The sequence below is a fragment of the Dermacentor albipictus genome, chromosome 7 (genome assembly GCF_038994185.2).
Source record: "Dermacentor albipictus isolate Rhodes 1998 colony chromosome 7, USDA_Dalb.pri_finalv2, whole genome shotgun sequence".
Classification (NCBI taxonomy): domain Eukaryota; kingdom Metazoa; phylum Arthropoda; class Arachnida; order Ixodida; family Ixodidae; genus Dermacentor; species Dermacentor albipictus.
Genome location: NC_091827.1, coordinates 96,864,509 through 96,882,297, shown reverse-complemented (window position 1 = coordinate 96,882,297; position 17,789 = coordinate 96,864,509). Strand labels below are relative to the sequence as shown.

At 45.6% G+C, this 17,789-nt stretch overlaps 1 long non-coding RNA gene across 1 annotated transcript in view; it reads left to right on the top strand.

Moving 5' to 3' along the window:
* LOC135897106 (uncharacterized) overlaps window positions 1-15,700 on the top strand; it is a 40,424-nt gene extending 24,724 nt beyond the window's left edge. Inside the window, exons 2-4 of the long non-coding RNA XR_011507210.1 lie at window positions 6,449-6,531; window positions 13,232-13,331; window positions 15,014-15,700. This is a non-coding gene — a long non-coding RNA (uncharacterized lncRNA). The remainder of the gene's footprint in view (window positions 1-6,448; window positions 6,532-13,231; window positions 13,332-15,013) is intronic.
* The last annotated feature ends 2,089 nt before the right edge of the window (window positions 15,701-17,789 follow it).

The window sequence follows — 17,789 nt, the reverse complement described above, 5'->3', positions numbered from 1 at the left end:
GAAACTGTTACTAGTTTATTAAACAGTATCGTACGAACTGCAACTGCCTCTAGGGGTGTTCTAAGTTGTAATTGCCGGCAAGCAACACCCTTATCTACAATTATTGCCACACCGCCAGACGAGGCATGAGCGTCGTTGCGGTCTTTTCGGTATATGGCATACTGCCGGAGAAAGTTTGTGTGTGAAGGATTAAGATGTGTTTCTTGGACACACAGCATCTTTGGATTATACTTATTTAAGAGTTCCTTAATGTCGTCTAGGTTGTGGAGTAAACCCCTGACGTTCCATTGTATCATCTGTGTATCCATATTGTATGTGTTTTGTGCTGTGTGTCTAAGAAATAAAGATTATATAAGCTCACGAGACCTTTTCAGGCCCCTTGATACGAGTTCTCTCTTTCTTCCCGGCGCGCTCGAGGGAGCTGCGCCGTTCCTTGGGCGTCTGAGACGCCGAATTTGTGCTTGTATCCATCACCTCGTCTGAGGCGGTGGATACTGCCCGCGGAGCAGGCACTTTCGCGAGAGTGGTGGGCCGATCTGTACGGGCAGTGGCCCTGGGTACAACAGGCCCGGAGGTCTGCTGGCCCTCATTTGCGGGCGACGGAACAGCGCTGGCTGTCCCAGTCAGGGGGGCGGGTGGCGTGACCGTCGTCACTCTCCGAGTGACTTGGGCGGGCGCCGAACGATGTGGTGCTGCCCCCCGGCGCGCCACATCGGTGTAAGAAGGACTGGTCTGATTGTTGGTATAGAAACGCTTGCGTGCCTCTGGGAAAGTCAGATTTAGTTTCACCTTGAGTTCTATTATTTGTTTTTCTTTTTTCCACGAAGGGCAGGATCGCGAGTAAGCAGGGTGGTCTCCTTCACAGTTGGCACAGTGGGTTGCTGAACTGCAAACGTCAGAAGTGTGTTCAATGGAGCTACACTTGGCACAAGTAGCACGCCCTCTGCAGGTTTGGGACCCGTGCCCAAAACGATGACACTTAAAGCATCGACGCGGGTTTGGAATGTATGGCCTGACACAGAGCTTGCAGTAACCGGTCTCGATTGATTCAGGGAGAATGCTGGTTCCAAAAGTTATGATTATATGCCTCGTTGGTATTTCTTTGTCATCTCGTCTTATTTTAATCCTTTGCACTTTGACAACGTTCTGTTCTTGCCATCCTTCAAGTAATTCACTTTCACTAAGTTCGAGAAGGTCATCTTCCGAGATTACTCCGCGCACTGTATTCATCGTCCTGTGTGGGCCTACTGAGACAGGAATGTCCCCAAACGCTACAAGTTTCGAAAGTCTGTCGTATTGTGGCTTGTCGCGAACTTCGAGAAGAAGATCACCGCTTCCCATCTTTGTTACTTTGTAACCTGGGCCTATTGCTGCTGTGAGGGATTTGGCTACAAGAAAAGGTGATATCATTCGGACTGTCTTAGTTTCGTGTTGGCTATGAACAACGTGAAATTTCGGACAGGACTCTTTTGGTTGCATAAAAAAGCTGAAAGGTTCATCGGTGCGCCCCCTCTTCAGGGAGCGATCAGGTAATAGGGGAAAAGCTTCAGCCATAAAAAATTGGAAAATTCGGCGGCGATGGTGGCCACCCACCACCGAGCCCAACAAGGGGACGCTACAAGGTAGGGAAAATGCCTGCAGACGCCAGCCATGCATCGCCGCTATAACCTAATATACGATACCCAAGGTTGTATAACTACACCAGGTTAACCCTCGCCACCTGGAAGTCTGGAAGTAAGAAGAAGCGAAGAGAAGACAGGAAAGATTGAAAGTGAGAGAAACAGACGAAGATTGAAGAGGGGGACAGGAAAAGGTGATTGCCGATTTCCTCCAGGTAGGTCAGCCTGGAGGTGCCGTCTATGTGAAGCCGAGGCCGAAGAGGTGTGTTGCCTCCGCCGGGGGGCCTTAAAGGTCCAAACACCCAGCATCAGCTCAACCTCCAGGATCCCCTTTTCCCCAGACACGGCTAAGCCGCGCACGGCTACACGCGGGAGGGTCCAACCCTCGTGTGCTCGGGTACGTGGTGTCGCAACACACCAAACGCCTGCTGACGCAGACGCCCCTGCGGGAAGACCGCATTTCCTGATGGCATGGCTACAACAACAGCATTCCGGTTTTATTCTGCCCTTCTTCGGTCACTTTTGTCCGTGAAGACCTACGGCCGGCACAACGACTTCAACACTGATCCATCTAGGTCATCTATATTTTCGTCTGACATATTCCGAGTGTGCAAGATGATCCTTGTGGAGGTTCCGTTGGCATCAAACTCTAGCGAGTTTCAAGTCCGTTTGTCTACGTGCTTTCTGGAAAACTAGAGAAAGTATATATAAGGGAGACAGAAAACAGTTATTCAGAGTGCCTTTGACATTCATATTAATGAAGCGAAACCATGTTTCATATTTTTCGTATGTGATATTAGACAAAATTATCAGTTTCATCATAATATCTAAGTAATGAATGCAATAGCAACATATCAGAAAATTCCCCGAAGTGTAAGACTTGTAGCTGTAGCGGCAGTGTGAATTCAAGTAAACATAAGGTAAGTAAAAGCGAGCTGTTGTTTTAGAGGTGTTTTATTTCATTTTCCTCTATTAATTAAACTCAACATCTTTCTTAGGCACTTCACCATCACTTTGTCACATCAGGTATATTTCAGACCTCCTTCCTGGGACGATCGCGGAGGTTGTGCACAGCCGAGCCCATAACATTAAATTATTCGCAGGTTTGAGATCTGCTTTGTGTCGTACTTCAAATATTTTAGTCTGAGGACATTTAAAATAAAAGCCACGCATTTTCGGTGTTTTGTTTCATGACAATTGTTTCTCAACTGCCATTCTAACAATAAACTTGTCAAGAATGTACGAACTAGTATGAGCGACATTACTAATAGAATGCTTAGGCAATAGAACCTGCATATACCGCATGTCACATACAATGTCATGTAGCATGTCAGACTGGTACTTGCAAACACATATGCATCCTTAGAAGAGAGAGATGAAGATGACGTTGGGATAATAAGCGAAACCGTAATTAGGCTGGCTTCGGAGGCAGCAATTGAAGTGGGAGGCAAGGCACCAAGGCAAGCAGTAAGCAAGTTCTCCCAAGTAACAAAGGACCTAACAAAGAAACGGCAACGAATGAAAGTGTTCAACTCAAAAGATAAAATTCGCGGAACTGTCAAAACTAATCAACAAGGCGAAAAGAAGTTTATTCGAAACTATATCGTGAGAAAGAGTGAAGAAGCCGTAAAATGTGGATACAGCCTGAAATCAGTGAGAAAAACTTGGCATAGGACAAACCAAGATGTTCGCACTGAAAGATAAGCAGGGTGATATCATCAGCAATCTAGAATATATAGTAAAGGAAAGGGAAGAATTTAATACTGACCTGCAAACTACCCAGAGGAGTCAGGATACCTCGATTAGAAACAGGAATGAACAGCATACAGAAACTCGTCCTATAACTAGCGATGAAGTTACAAGGGCCTTGCAAGACATGAAACAATGAAGAGCGGCAGTAGAAGGTGAAATGAGTCGATTTAATTAAAGATGGAGGAGACATAATGCTTGGAAAACTGGTGGCTCTTTTTGCGGTGTCTAACGACTGCGAGTGTCGCAGAAAACTGGAAGAATGCAAACATTAAACTAATCCACATAAAGGGGCAAGTTAAAGAATTGAAAAATTATAGGCCCATAAACTTGCTCCCAGTGTTAAATATTTACCAAAATAATCTCCAATAGAATAAGGGCAACACTGGAATTTCGTCAACCAAGGGAACAGGCTGGCTTCAGGAAGGGATACTCCACAATGGATCACATTCATGTCATTAATCAGGTTATCGAGAAATTCGTAGAGTATAATAAGCCTCACTTTATGGCTTTCATAGGTTACGAAAAGACATTTGATTCAGTAGAGATAAAAGCAGTCACAGCGGCATCACGTAATCAAAGAGCACAGAACGCTAACGTAAATACCTTGGAAAATATTTACAGAGGTTCTACAGCTACCTTAATCCTACAAGAAAAAAGCACGAAACTATGTATTAAAAAATGGGTCACACACGGATAGACAATCGTTCCAATACTTATTCACTGCGTGCTTGGAAGAAGTATTCGAGCTGTTAAACTGGGAAGGCTTAGGAGTAAGGATCGACGGCGAATATGTCAGCAACCTTCGGGTTGCTGATGACATTGCTCTATTGTGCAACAATGTAGACGAATTACAACAAATGATTGAGGGCCTTAACAGCGTAAGTGTAATAGCGGGTTGAAGATTAACATGCAGAAGACAAATATAATGATAAATAGTCGTGCAAAGGTACAAGAGTTCAGGATCGCCAGTCGGCCTCTGGAGTCCATGAAGGAGTACGTTTACCCAGGTCAATATTTCACAGGGAAGCATGATCATGAGAAGAAAATTCACAAAATAAAAATGGCTTGGATTGTATATGGCAGACATTGCCAGCTCCTGACTGGAACTTACCATTACCATTGAAAAGTAAGGTGTACGATCAGTGCATTTTACCAGTGCTGACATATGTGGCAGAGACTTGGAGACTGACAAAGATGCTTGATAACAAGTAAGGACCGCGCAAAAAGCGATGGAATGAAGATTGCTAGCCATAACGTTAAAATATAGAAGGAAAGCGGTTTGGATCAGAGAGCAGACGGGTATAGACGATATTCTAATTGACATCAAGAGAAAAAAAATGGAGCTGGTCAGGTCATGTAATGCGCCGGTTAGATAACCGTTGGACCATTGATGTTACAGAACAGACACCAAGAGAAGGGAAACGCAGTTGAGGACGGCAGAAGACTAGGTGGAGTGGTTAAATTAGGAAATTCGCGGGCGCTAAATGGGATCGGGCGGCGCAGGACAAGGTAACTGGAGATATATATATATATAGATATAGATATAGATATATCTAGATATAGATATATATATATATAGATTATATATATATATATATATATATATATATATATATATATATATATATATATATTTGAATAAACGAAGCAGCACACTTACGAAAATTACGTTTTTAATGTTGTAACGTTTCAGCCGTGGTCAGAGGGAATGAGTTGTAGGGAATGACCAGGCTATCCGGTTCAAAAGAATTTGTTCGGACGACAGTGAATTCGTTCGCAACTGTAACCAGCTTCGCAACGCACTAACCGTACAAAAATACCCTTCACAAGTAAAGGCCGATGCCCTTAAAAGGGCCGACTTCCTCGACCGGAAACAACTGATCTGCACGGACAAGCGATCGGCGCCAATTTCACGTACTAACCTTATCCTAACAGATTCTGCATCTATTCCTAATGTGTCGCACATTCTCATGAAGCATTATAATTTACTGACACAGAGCGACCGACTTAAAAACATTTTCACGGAATCGCCAAGAGTGGTCTATCGTCGCTCTAGGAATCTGCGTGACATAGTAACCTCATCCAAGACTAAACCGATTGCTCCTGCTGGCTGTCATCCCTGCAATAAGCCCCGTTGTAAAGTCTGTACACATATGATCACATCAATGGCTGCTAGAAGCAAAGCATCTAATTTTTCTGTTAAAATCAACGGTGACTTCACTTGCGACAGTACTAACATCATCCATCTGCTTGAATGTTCAGTGTGCCATATGCAGTATATCGGTCAGACCGAAACATCTTTTCGTATCAGATTTAACAACCACAAAGCACACGCTAACGCCTGCCGCACCTTCCATTGTCTAAACATGTTCGACTGCCAGGTCATACGTTTGACAACATCAAAGCAACAGTAATACAATGAGGTTTCAAATCGCACCACCATCGAGAAGTACGAGAATCCTTTTTCATTCATAAATTTAACCCTGTGTCATCCGGTATCAACGAGAGCGCAGGCAAAATGTCGTGCCTGTCTGCCCTATCTTGATGTGTATACTCTTGTACTGATGATGATGATGTGTGGTTTTTTGTGGCGCAAGGGCCAGGTTTGGCCAAAGAGCGCCATGACAAGTTGTAATGTTGACGATGTATTATGGAAGATGTGACTTGGCTGTAAAGTGGCCTAAAAATATTCGCTGTAGAGTGCGTAAAATTAACTTGTTATAAAATTATGGCGATGACAGATGACGAATACTATGAACACTAAAATCCATCGTGAAAGAATGATGCAGAATAGAAAATATATGAGATGGTAATAATGCCTGGAGCACTGTTGCCTCGCCAGAGCCCTTCAAACACAAGGGCCTAGAGGCACGTGCTACACGAAAGAACTATCGCAGCGCCATCCTCTGAAGAGAGGAGACGCTACGAACATGTTGGGCTAACAACATGCAACACAACATCTTTCAGATAACGTAGGACTGCGTTAGTGTCGAAGAGCGGTTCTGGGCCGAGTAACATTACAGGATGAAGGGGAATATGCTGCCGGTATGCTAACGGAAAATGTTTCTTTCTGTCAGATTCGGCTTTCCGACACTCCAGGAGGACATGGAGGACGGTCAGCCTCTCCCCGCATCTACCGCAAGTTGGAGGATCATTTTCAGTGAGTAAGAAGTTGTGTGTACCAAATGTGTGTCCTATTCTGAGGCGACAGAATAGGACATCTGTTCGCCGTGATTTTGTTACGGAGGGCCAAGAACCTAACTGTGGCTTTATCACGTGCAGTTTGTTATTTACTTCTACGTCCCACTTACGTTGCCAGTGGTTTCGCAGTTTCCTTCTTAAGAAAGGCTTCAGGTCCGTGACAGGGACCGAAGCAGTAGGACTGACTGTATGCAATGAAATTGATGTGGCCATCTGGTCTGCTAGAACGTTACCCTCGATGCCCCTATGTCCAGGCACCCAGCATATAATGACATGCTGGTTAGACATATACGCTCTACAGAGGACGGAATAGAGCTCAATAATTACGGGGTTTCTGTGTTTACAGTGTGACTTCAAGGCTTTTACCACGCTTAAGGAGTCTGTAAATAATATTGTTTTTTGAACATTTGATTTTCTGATATGTTTCATAGCCGACAGTAGTGCATAGGCCTCAGCCTAAATATGCTTGTTTCAGGGTGCAGTACACCGGATTCCGAGAAGGATGGGCCAATGGCTGCGTAGGACACCCCGGCATGCGACTTAGAAGCGTCCGTATAAAACTCTGTGCACGAGTACTTGTACTGGAGCTCCAAGAAGTGCATTTTGATATGTGTCTCTGACGCATGTTTAGTGACCTGTACAAAGGATGTGTCACATTCTATCAGCTGCCACTCCCAGGGTGGTACTAGCTTAGCTGGAGGCATTAGGCGTTGGTCGAGAATAGGGACATCCATTTCCGTGCTAAGTTCTCTTGCACGCAGTGAGAAAGGACGTCTCACAGAGGGTCTGTTATGAAAAAGTGTTTCACATGTCAAGTCGTTAACGGTTGTGAAACACGGATGTTCCTTATTAGAGCGCACTTTCAGAAAATAGTTGAAGCTGATGTAAGTTCTCCGAAAATGGAGTGACCACTCATCGGACTCAACATACAAACTTTCAACAGGGCTTGTTCTAAATGCCCCAGTGGCCAGACGGATTCCCAGATGGTGTACGGGGTCTAACATCTTTAGCGCGCTCGGGGCGGCAGAGTGATACACTGCGGCTCCATAGTCCATTCGCGACCGAACTAGGCTCCTGTAAAGATTCAACAGGCACTTCCTGTCACTACCCCATGTTGTGTATGATAGGATTTTAAGTAGGTTCATTGTTTTTAGACATTTTTCTTTAACATGTTTTATGTGAGGAATGAAAGTGAGCCTAGAGTCAAGAATAACACCAAGGAATTTGTGTTCTTTGCTGACAGGAATTCGGTGTCCGCCCAGTTCTACATAAGGATCTAGGACCAGGCCTCTCTTTCTCGTGAAGAGAACACAGGCACTTTTGTGGGGGTTGACCTTAAATCCGTTTTCGTCTGCCCACTTGGAAACCTTGTTCAAGCCCTGCTGTACCTGTCTTTCGCATACTGTAAGGTTGCAGGATTTGAAGCCTATTTGTATATCATCTACGTATACGGAATAAAAAATGGCAGGTGGTAGTGAAGCACGTAGCGTGTTCATCTTTACGATAAAGAGAGTGCAGCTGAGCACGCCTCCCTGGGGTACACCAGTTTCTTGCGTAAAGGGACGTGAGAGTTCATTGCCGACTTTTACTCGGAAGGTACGATTTGACAAATAGCATTCAATTGTGTTCAGCATATTTCCACGGATGCCAATTGCCGACAGGTCTCGTAAGATCCCGTAACGCCATGCCGTGTCATATGCCTTCTCCATATCGAGGAATATCGATAGAAAAAACTGTTTATGTATAAAGGCATCGCGGATATTTCCTTCCATGCGCACGAGATGATCGGTTGTGGACCGCCCTTCTCGGAATCCACACTGATAAGGATCGAGTATATTGTTGGGCTCAAGGAAATGTATAAGTCTGCGATTTATCATTTTTTCAAAAAGCTTACACAGACAATTAGTTAGAGCTATCGGACGGTAACTAGCCGCCAAGGAAGGGTCTTTTCCCTGCTTTAGGAAAGGAACCACAATCGCTTCTTTCCATGTGGATGGGAGGTACCCCGAAGCCCAAATAGTATTGTATAGTGTAAGAAGTGTAACTTGTGCGTCAGTATGTAGGTGCCTGATCATGTCATACATGGCTCTGTCTTGTCCCGGTGCAGTGCTTTTACATGTGTTCAAGGCAGCTCTCAACTCGGCAATACCGAAAGGCCGGTTATACTGTTCATTCTGCCTGGATTTCCGTATGATTGGCTGACGTTCTATTATTTCTTTATGCTTAAGAAAGGACTGGGAATAATTGATTGAGCTTGACACACGCTCAAAGTGCTCCCCTAGTGAATCTGCCTGGTCTTGCAGGGTTTCGCCTTGTGTGTTTAATAAAGGGAGGGAGTATGTTTGTCGCCCTCTTATTCTACTAACCCTGTTCCAGACTTTGGCCTCATCTGTATACGAGTTGATACCTGTTAAAAAGTTCTGCCAGCTCTCTCTTCTGGCCTGTCGGCGGGTTCGCCTGCCTTGGGATTTAACTTTTTTAAAATTGATAAGATTCTCCGCAGTGGGGGAGGCGCGTAGCAACCCCCACGCTTTATTTTGTTTCTTACGAGCGATCCTACAATCATCGTTCCACCAGGGAACACGCCGTTTGCCTGCCAATCCATTTACTTGTGATATACATTTAGTTGCGGCATCTATGATGAAGGCTGCAAAGTACTCCACAGCTGCATCGATTTCTAAAGAAGACATATCAGCCAGCGAGATGTTAGTAAGTGTTCGAAATTTCTCCCAGTCAGCTGTGTCTATCTTCCACCTAGGAGCTTGCGGAGGATATTCATTTTCTTTAGATGTTCTTCTCAGTATAGGGAAGTGGTCGCTGCCGTAAGGATTGTTCGTGACTTCCCATACGAGTTCGGGCAGTATGGACGGGGAAACTATGGTAAGATCTATTGAAGAATAGGTTCTGTTTGCTAGGGAGTAATACGTGGGTTCCTTCTTATTGAGCAAGCAAGCACCTGAAGAAAAAAGGAACTGTTCAACAAGACGACCTCGCGCGTCTGTACGAGTGTCGCCCCACAGGGAGCTGTGCGCATTGAAATCCCCAAGAACAACATAGGGTTCTGGCAACTCGTCTATAAATGACTGAAATTCATGTTTGTTTAATTTGTAGTATGGGGGTACGTGGATCGAGCAAATGGTGACGAGTTTATCCAGAAGAACAGCTCGAACCGCCACTGCTTCGAGGGGCGTTTGTAGCTGTAAACGCTGACAGGAAACACTTTTATGAATCAAAATGGCAACGCCGCCTGAAGATACGACAGCATCATCGCGATCTTTGCGAAACTTAATATACGGTCGGAGAAAGTTTGTATGTTGTGGTTTTAGGTGTGTTTCCTGTAGACACAGCACTAGTGGATTGTGTTTTTGGATAAGCTCTTGCACATCATCAAGGTTCCTAAGAAGACCTCTGATGTTCCATTGAATTATTTGTGTATCCATATTGGAGGTCAGTAGGTGCTGTGTGTACAGAAGTAGTGATTATCGAAATTACAGAGATTAAATTACAGAGCCCTTTCGAGGCCCTGTAACGGGAGTTTTGCCCTTTCTGGAGCGTTCGAGGGATCCTCGCCGCTCCTTAGGCGCTTGGGGCGCCTTGAGGTTAGGTGTAGTGTCCATTGCCTCGTGTGAGGCGCCGGACACGTGCTCTTGCGAGCGAGAAGTAACTAGAGAGGGTCCCGCCTTGGGGGGCAAGACCCCTGCGCCCACCGGCCCGGAGGTCGATGGGGCTCCCTGGGGAATTTGGCTGCGCCGGCTGTTGCCAGTGCTGGAAGGGGCCGGGGTGGTTGGAGCAGCCTCAGCTGCGCCCAACTTCGGGGTAGAAGGTCTCTTCTGCTCGGTTGGCGGAGCAGCGCTAGCTGCAACCACCGTGGGGGCAGACGGCGTAGCTGCCGACTCACTGTTTGTGGGTCGGACAGGCGCCGGACGCCGTTGTGACGCTGCCCCCTGACGCGTCACTTCGGCAAAGCTTTTCTTTGGCAGGTATGCAACCCGCCTGCGCGCCTCCTTGAATGAGATATTTTCTTTCACTTTGATCGTTACTATTTCTTTTTCTTTCTTCCAGGATGGGCACGACCGTGAGTACGCGGCGTGCTCCCCATCACAGTTTACACACTGGAGAGCGTTCTCACAAGTTTCAGTGGTGTGTTCTGTGGCACTGCATTTAGCACAAGTTTGGCGGCCGCGGCAGCTCTGCGAGCTGTGGCCGAAGCGCTGACATTTGAAACAACGGAGTGGATTGGGCACGTAAGGCCTGACACGAAGCTTTATGTACCCGGCCTCAATTGATTCGGGCAGGACACTTGAATTGAATGTGAGAATTAGGTGTTTGGTCGCAATTTCCTTACCATCCCGCCTCATCTTTATTCTTCTGACGTTGATCACATTTTGTTCGCTGAAGCCCTCCAGGAGTTCCGCTTCAGTCAGCTCAAGTAAATCATCATCTGACACAACGCCACGGGTGGTGTTCATTGTACGGTGTGGGGTTACTGTTATAGGGGTCTCGCCAAATGATACTAGTTGCGGTAGTTTCTCGTATTGTTTTACATCGCGGAGCTCCAAGAGGAGGTCGCCGCTTGCCATCCTCGACACCTTGTAACCTGGACCAAAAGCATCAGTCAGGGATTTTGAAACAAGGAATGGTGAAATGTTTCGGACTACTTTGTTTGGCTTTTCAGAATGAATAACGTGAAAGCGGGGAAAATTCTGCGTTTGACGTCCAAAAAACTTGAAAACATCTTCGGTGCGCCCTCGTTTCTGAGGGCGATCAGCAAGGGAGGGGAAAGAAGTTTCCATGAAAAATTGTATATATTCGGCAACAGCGCCGACCGCCCACCACGGAGCCCAACGAGGGGACGCGGCAGAGCTTGCATACAAGTCTGCACGACGCCAGTCGTACGCCGTCACTATAACCAAATATGGTGTACCCAAGGTTGGATAACCACACAGGGTTAACCCTTGCCGCCGAGGAGAATGAAGTAACTGGAAGAGAGGAGAAGACAGGAAAGGTAAAAAAGTAAGAGATAAAGACAAAGATTCGAGAGGGAGAGATAGGAAGAGGCGACTGCCGATTTCCCCCGGGTGGGTCAGTCCGGGGGTGCCGTCTATGTGAAGCAGAGGCCAAAGGGGTGTGTTGCCTCCGCCGGGGGGCCTTAAAGGTCCAAACACCCAGCATCGGCTCAACCCCCAGGATCCCCTTTTCCCCAGACACGGCTAAGCCGCGCACGGCTACACGCGGGAGGGTCCAACCCTCGTGTGCTCGGGTCCGTGGTGTTGCCACACACCAAACGCCTTCTGACGCAGACGCCCCTGCGGGGTACTCTTGTACTGAGTTGACAAACCATGCCAAATCAATTTGTTCCTAGTTTTGCCATGTCGCAATTGATATCATTCTGTAACTTCATGTACCATCATCGTGATACCATAATGATATTCCATACATATAATTTATCGTTTTATGTTATACTTACCGCTGTACTTTTTCTGTTATTATTTGCAAGTGTACACGTGCATGTACTGCTGATTATGCCCACGTGCGCACGCCCATACAAGCGGGTGCGCACTTGTACCTGTGTGTATTCTGACGAAGGCCGTGCCACGGCCGAAACGTTACAACATTAAAAATGGAATTTTCGTAAGTGTGCTCCTTCGTTTATGCAACTACCTATGCACCGGACCTACAGAACTTTTCCTTGAAGTATATATATATATATATATATATATATATATATATATATATATATATATATATATATATATATATATATATATATATAAGTGTGTATATATATATATATATATATATATATATTTTTTCCTTCCAACGGCAACGGCACCAAAAATTTGCTTGCATAAAAAGAAAAGGTTACGCACGTACGTGCTGCATCATATCCAAAACTCAATATTCGGTAGCCACTCCTTTTTCCGTACCTTTCGCCTCTCACAAAAACAAAATGTTAAGTAAAAACCACCTCATCCAAGCAGTTATCCTCATGATTATATAGAAGCAGTGGTGAGCCTCCCCAACCATGACACTCGGTCACCAGAAAAAGGTTGTGCATCCGGGTATTAGTTCAGAACATTTTCTTCACCTCATCAGAATATGCTTTCCATAACTCATGTTCGCAGCAGAGTAATTGAGTTACTGTAGAGGTAAAAGACATTTTGTCCTTCCAGCTGCATTCTCACGTGAGGTTTCTGTGCCAGAGCCCGAACGAATGTTGACAAAGTAAGTCCTATAGAAGTGTAGTGTACTGCACTAGGCCACATTGTTTTTGTGACCGGAAGTGATTAAACGCCCTCATTTTCATTCTTTGCTTACCCCGCGTGACCACTGAAGCTCGTGATCACTCAACTTTATCAAGGTCTCTTTAAAATTATCTGTTCACTACAACAAACGACAGCTAGATTCTGAAAGCTTGCTCGGGACGCTTGAGCGTTCAATCTGTAGGTAGGTCAAGGCAGCGTGAAAATGTAGCGATCAAAACGCATAATCCTAATTTGGCATTTGCTGCTCTGCCAATTGTGTGCTTGACAGTTTGTTTAATGATAGGTTTCGTTATTTAGAAATGCACATAAATGATGGCACGCCCAAAGTGCCATTATTTCGTTTAAATAATTTTTTCTTTGACATGTGGTTCCACCATTTTTCTTCTTTCTTAGACCCGTGAACCATCGATCAATCTCTGTAACCTCATCATAATGAACAAAGCAAAGCCAATACTTTTGGGTTTTCTATACTTGACTCTCTCATGGGAAACTGGTAAGTTCATATAATACATTAGATATGTGGACGAACCTCGCCACCTTTCGAGAACCCCGATTTCGTAGAAACACCTGGCGATGATCACTATGTACACAGCGATGTGTGAGCCCGTGACCTCTATCTTGCCATCCGATGAAATTTCTGAGATGATGAAGCATACATATCGCAGACGGTGCATTTACATTAGGCTTATTAACTAATGACATGCTTAAAATGTGCAGTAGCCTAAGATAACTGAAACCGATAACCGACAACTAGACAACGTAACAGTTACATTGGAGCTGTTTTTTCTGCTTTGAAAGTTTCCAAAAGGCCCACCTAGTTTATCATTAGTACCTGCTGACTGTGATCGGCAGATCATGTGGAATCACACTGAGGCGAGGAAAGCTTTGAATTAGGCTAGTGAGCGTCACAGTTTTGACAAATTGAAGACTCACATACTGGCGTCGCACTTACCATGTCTTTCCAGCATGTGCCCACAGAGCGCGAGTGTGTCTCGTGCTGTTCTTTTATTACCGTGTATTTTGCCCTTTTCTAATTTGAAAATTATTACCAACAGCTGCAACCTATAACCCATGTGCATTGCACCTACCCTACTGCCTCCGCTTCAGTAAATTATCAGAGTAGTGTGTGTTCTTTGCGAAAAGGAAGAGATTTTAAGCATGTGTATACAAAAAAAACATTTATCGTCAGACATGTCAGATGAAAACGCAGTGTCGACACTCGAATGACTCCCATTCAAATAACTCTACTATTGCGATCTTTAGCTATGTCTTTCGGCTAGATGCATATAGAGAATGCTACCTGGAGATAAGGCCACCCATATAATCCAATGTGCTGCTAGAGAAATATTGTCGCTAGAGGAACTCAGCAAACACCCAGATTTTTCTCGGAGCCCCTCTGTCTAATTAGCCATATCGCTTACATGGGGAAATAGAAGCATGCGGTGCATACTGGATATCTTCGCGAAAGCAGTACATGAGAGAAATGCTTTGCTAGCCTGCCCTCTGGCACTTAGCAATTCCTTGGCGCTAAGTGCCAAGGAATCGCTAATTCTCGTTCAATCCTCCATTATCCTAAAGCATTCTTAGCGACGGCAATTAAAAGCAGAAAATCCCGACTGCTGCGTCGATCATTTCGTCCTCACCGTTACGCCACCCGCTTTACCGCCAAGCCGTGATCGTTAACGAGTCATGGCGACAGGGCAGACTTCTTATCTTGAGATTTATCATGATTATAGGGAAAATTAACACAACACCTGTCCCGTGACTCGGTATAGATGGTATGCGCCCTGAGAAAATGTGCTCATGGTAGCAATACAGACCAACGTTGGCAGCCATATAGGTCAGCCAAATGACGTTTTCATATGTAGAGTGAAGGCTACAGCACACGGCGTTCTAATGGACGAAGACGGCGCTCAGCAGGAACACATTATCAGCTGAAAATTTCACGAGCTTGTACTGTTCCGCCGCACTCGAAGTTTTTTTCGCGCCTTTTTTGTTAGGTTGTTAATATGCCATGCCAGAAGGCCACCATCGTGTCTGCACACATATCGATCGGGGGAAAAGTAAAGCTGCAGTTCCCGGCGAATTTGTTGATTTTAGGCCGGAGCGGACTGCTCTGAGTTGTTTACGCTGCTCTTTTTGAATATTTATTGATTCATGCGTCTGTCTTTTTAGGCTACGTGACTGCAAGCCCACCTGACCCAAATCAAGTCGGAAGATGGAAAAGTAACGCCCAATGTTCCCAGCCCGAAGGTGGATGTGCAGAACCGACGTCAAAACACAACTTTTTCTGGTGGTTTGCGGAACAAGATGGCCGCGGATGCTACCGTGTTCAAACCAGTACTTGCTATGGAAAAGGCTTCCCAACGGAAGGCATGTGCAGAAATAGGTGCGGGATTCGAAAATAATATAAATACAGCCACCGGCCTGCAACAACAAGACCCAATGGAAAAATCATCTTTCATTCGATTTCATCGTCCGGTGTATTTTCATGCAATTACCACTTACCGTGTCTTTTTTTTCTTAAGCATCACTAGACAAAGCAACACTGACGCGCTGACCTTGTTTTCCGTTCGCATCTGATTCCTACGCTCTAGATTAAGACACAGTCGCGCAGTTATCTATAGAAATATAGGTATTCTTTTTTTTTAATATTCATCCTAAATCTCGTATCTTTCATCCGAGGCCGTCGTCATTATCAACGAACTGAGTGATAAATATTTTAAATATAGAGTGTATTGTAGAGCTTCAAGAACCGCAATTTGCCTGCGCGGCCTTGCTCAAAACGTAAGAAGCTGTGAGAAAAAAGACACGAATAACGACGAGATAGCCGTGCAACACCTTTGGCCCATGGTGACCACATTCGCAGTCTCGCAAACTGCTCGGCCCTTCCAGAAACACATCATTTTTATTTTATTTTCTTGTTTCTGTTCTGAAAATAAAGTGTTTTTGCGATGGAATGGTTGCTGGCGAGCCATTAAAGTTCGAAGCTTGCCGCCCGCTAAGAAACACTTTGCGATGTTGTGAATTCTGTAGACTTAGTGTGGTGTCCCTGATATCGGCGGAGTGCCTCAAATCTACTTTCACATTTTTCCATTGATTTTAAAGAACCACGGACATCACGGAGAATATATTGTGACGACAATCTCTCGCATACATTTCTACGCGCCACAGTAAAGACGCCACTTTAGCAAAAGAGCTCTGGGCGCTACTGGACGCCCCTCCGGAATTTACCGGTTCCTCCTCTGCGCGACGTGACGACAGCATGATCCTCCTCGTGCTGTCGCAGCATTAAAAGCTGAAGATATGTTGGTCGGCGAGTAAACGTAGCTCTAACCTGATATAACCAGGACAAGTCAATAATCGGAAGAACTCCCGCGCTCTGCACAAGAAACCAGGGAAACACACTCTGCACTTCTTATAATGCCTTAAAATATGGAAACAATCAGAATTCCTTAATCATTTTACCTTAACTAAGAAGTCCGAAAGAGCAAAATTGAGCAATATTCCACACACTGTTCGGTCGATTTCTAGGAAAACTAAGCTCGGTGTAAGGAAAGTTCTTTTACCCAGAAAACCACCAAATTCATCAAAATATGGTCGTATAATACTTTCATCCGCACAGAGCCGAAGCCATTTTTTTCGACTAAAGCTCTAGCTCGTGCACAAATTTTTATTGTCATATACGCATTGCCTATAGTGCTCCCCTGTTTCAGCAAATTTGATCTCGTTGTCATTTATAATCTGCCAGCCTCAACTCTGCGCCACATGAAACACATGCTGTTGAGGCTCCCGAGTGCATGTATCCCTAATTTATTGCAAAGGCTGCAATTATTCTTTCCACTCTGAACTTTACCTGCACGTCGTCAATAAAATCATCGTCAGTTTTCACCAAGTACGGGTATGCGTTCTGCAAACTTCACAGCAAACTTCGCGGCAAAGCACTCCGAAAATCGTATAGCGCATGATAATAGCGAGAAAACAAGGGTCCGGAGATTATATTGAAAGGACACATGTAAGCTAGCAGTGTTAATCTTTTGGGGCTGCCGGGAGCATTGCCACTGTGCCACCATCACCACTATCGTGCCTCATGCGCCCATGCCACGCGCAGCCCGCCTGGGGCCAGAACCCGAGGAACGGCGACCCGAAAGCAGTCCCAGTTGGTCAGGGGCTTCGGGCAGAAAGGTTGGCATCTGGATGGTTCTTGCACCCTGTGTCAGTTCTGAGAGCCTCAGATCGCCACTGCTTCTGAATCCACGGCCCTGTGCCCACACTTGGCACCCGTAACATGAGGCCAGCTCATGGTTCTCAGAAGATAGGCGTCAGTGCTTCTCGTTTGGTAGCTGGGGTTTTTGGCACTTTGGCGGTAGCGGTTGTAGTGTCTTTCGCTGTTTGGTCTCCGTTTCTTGTCGGCCGTTATTTGTGTGTCCATATCTTCTGCGTCTTGCTTCTCCGGTTTGCTCTCTCTTTTTCCAAGAAGATGCGCTCTTCCCTACCCAAGGCAATATCGGAAGCCGATGAGTATCAACCCGGACTCTCGCCTGTGGCGCGAGCTGTAGCCGGTGAGCGACAAGACGTGATAGGTCTCGCCGGATTTGCGTCACATCGCCAAGTTGTGCCGCATTTTAACGGCTCGGCTCGCGGACATCGCCGCCTCCACGCGCTGAAGCAATTGATGTTGCACATTCCAACGTTTAGCGATCGCGACGCCGGCAAACTGGTCACTAATTTTGCGGATGGTTTGGCCGTTTAAAAGAAGGGCTTCAGTGGTCTCGGAGAACAACTTGCTTGAACGCTCCCTGCCCATTGCTCATCGCGGTACCGCGAAGAGCCTGCCACCACTGAGGCGGTCACGTAACGGTTAGGACGTTATGGAAGGAAGTCGTCGCGGCGTTCTACTTAAATTGAGGACGACGCAACGAGCTATGGAAAGAAGAATGATAGGTGTAAC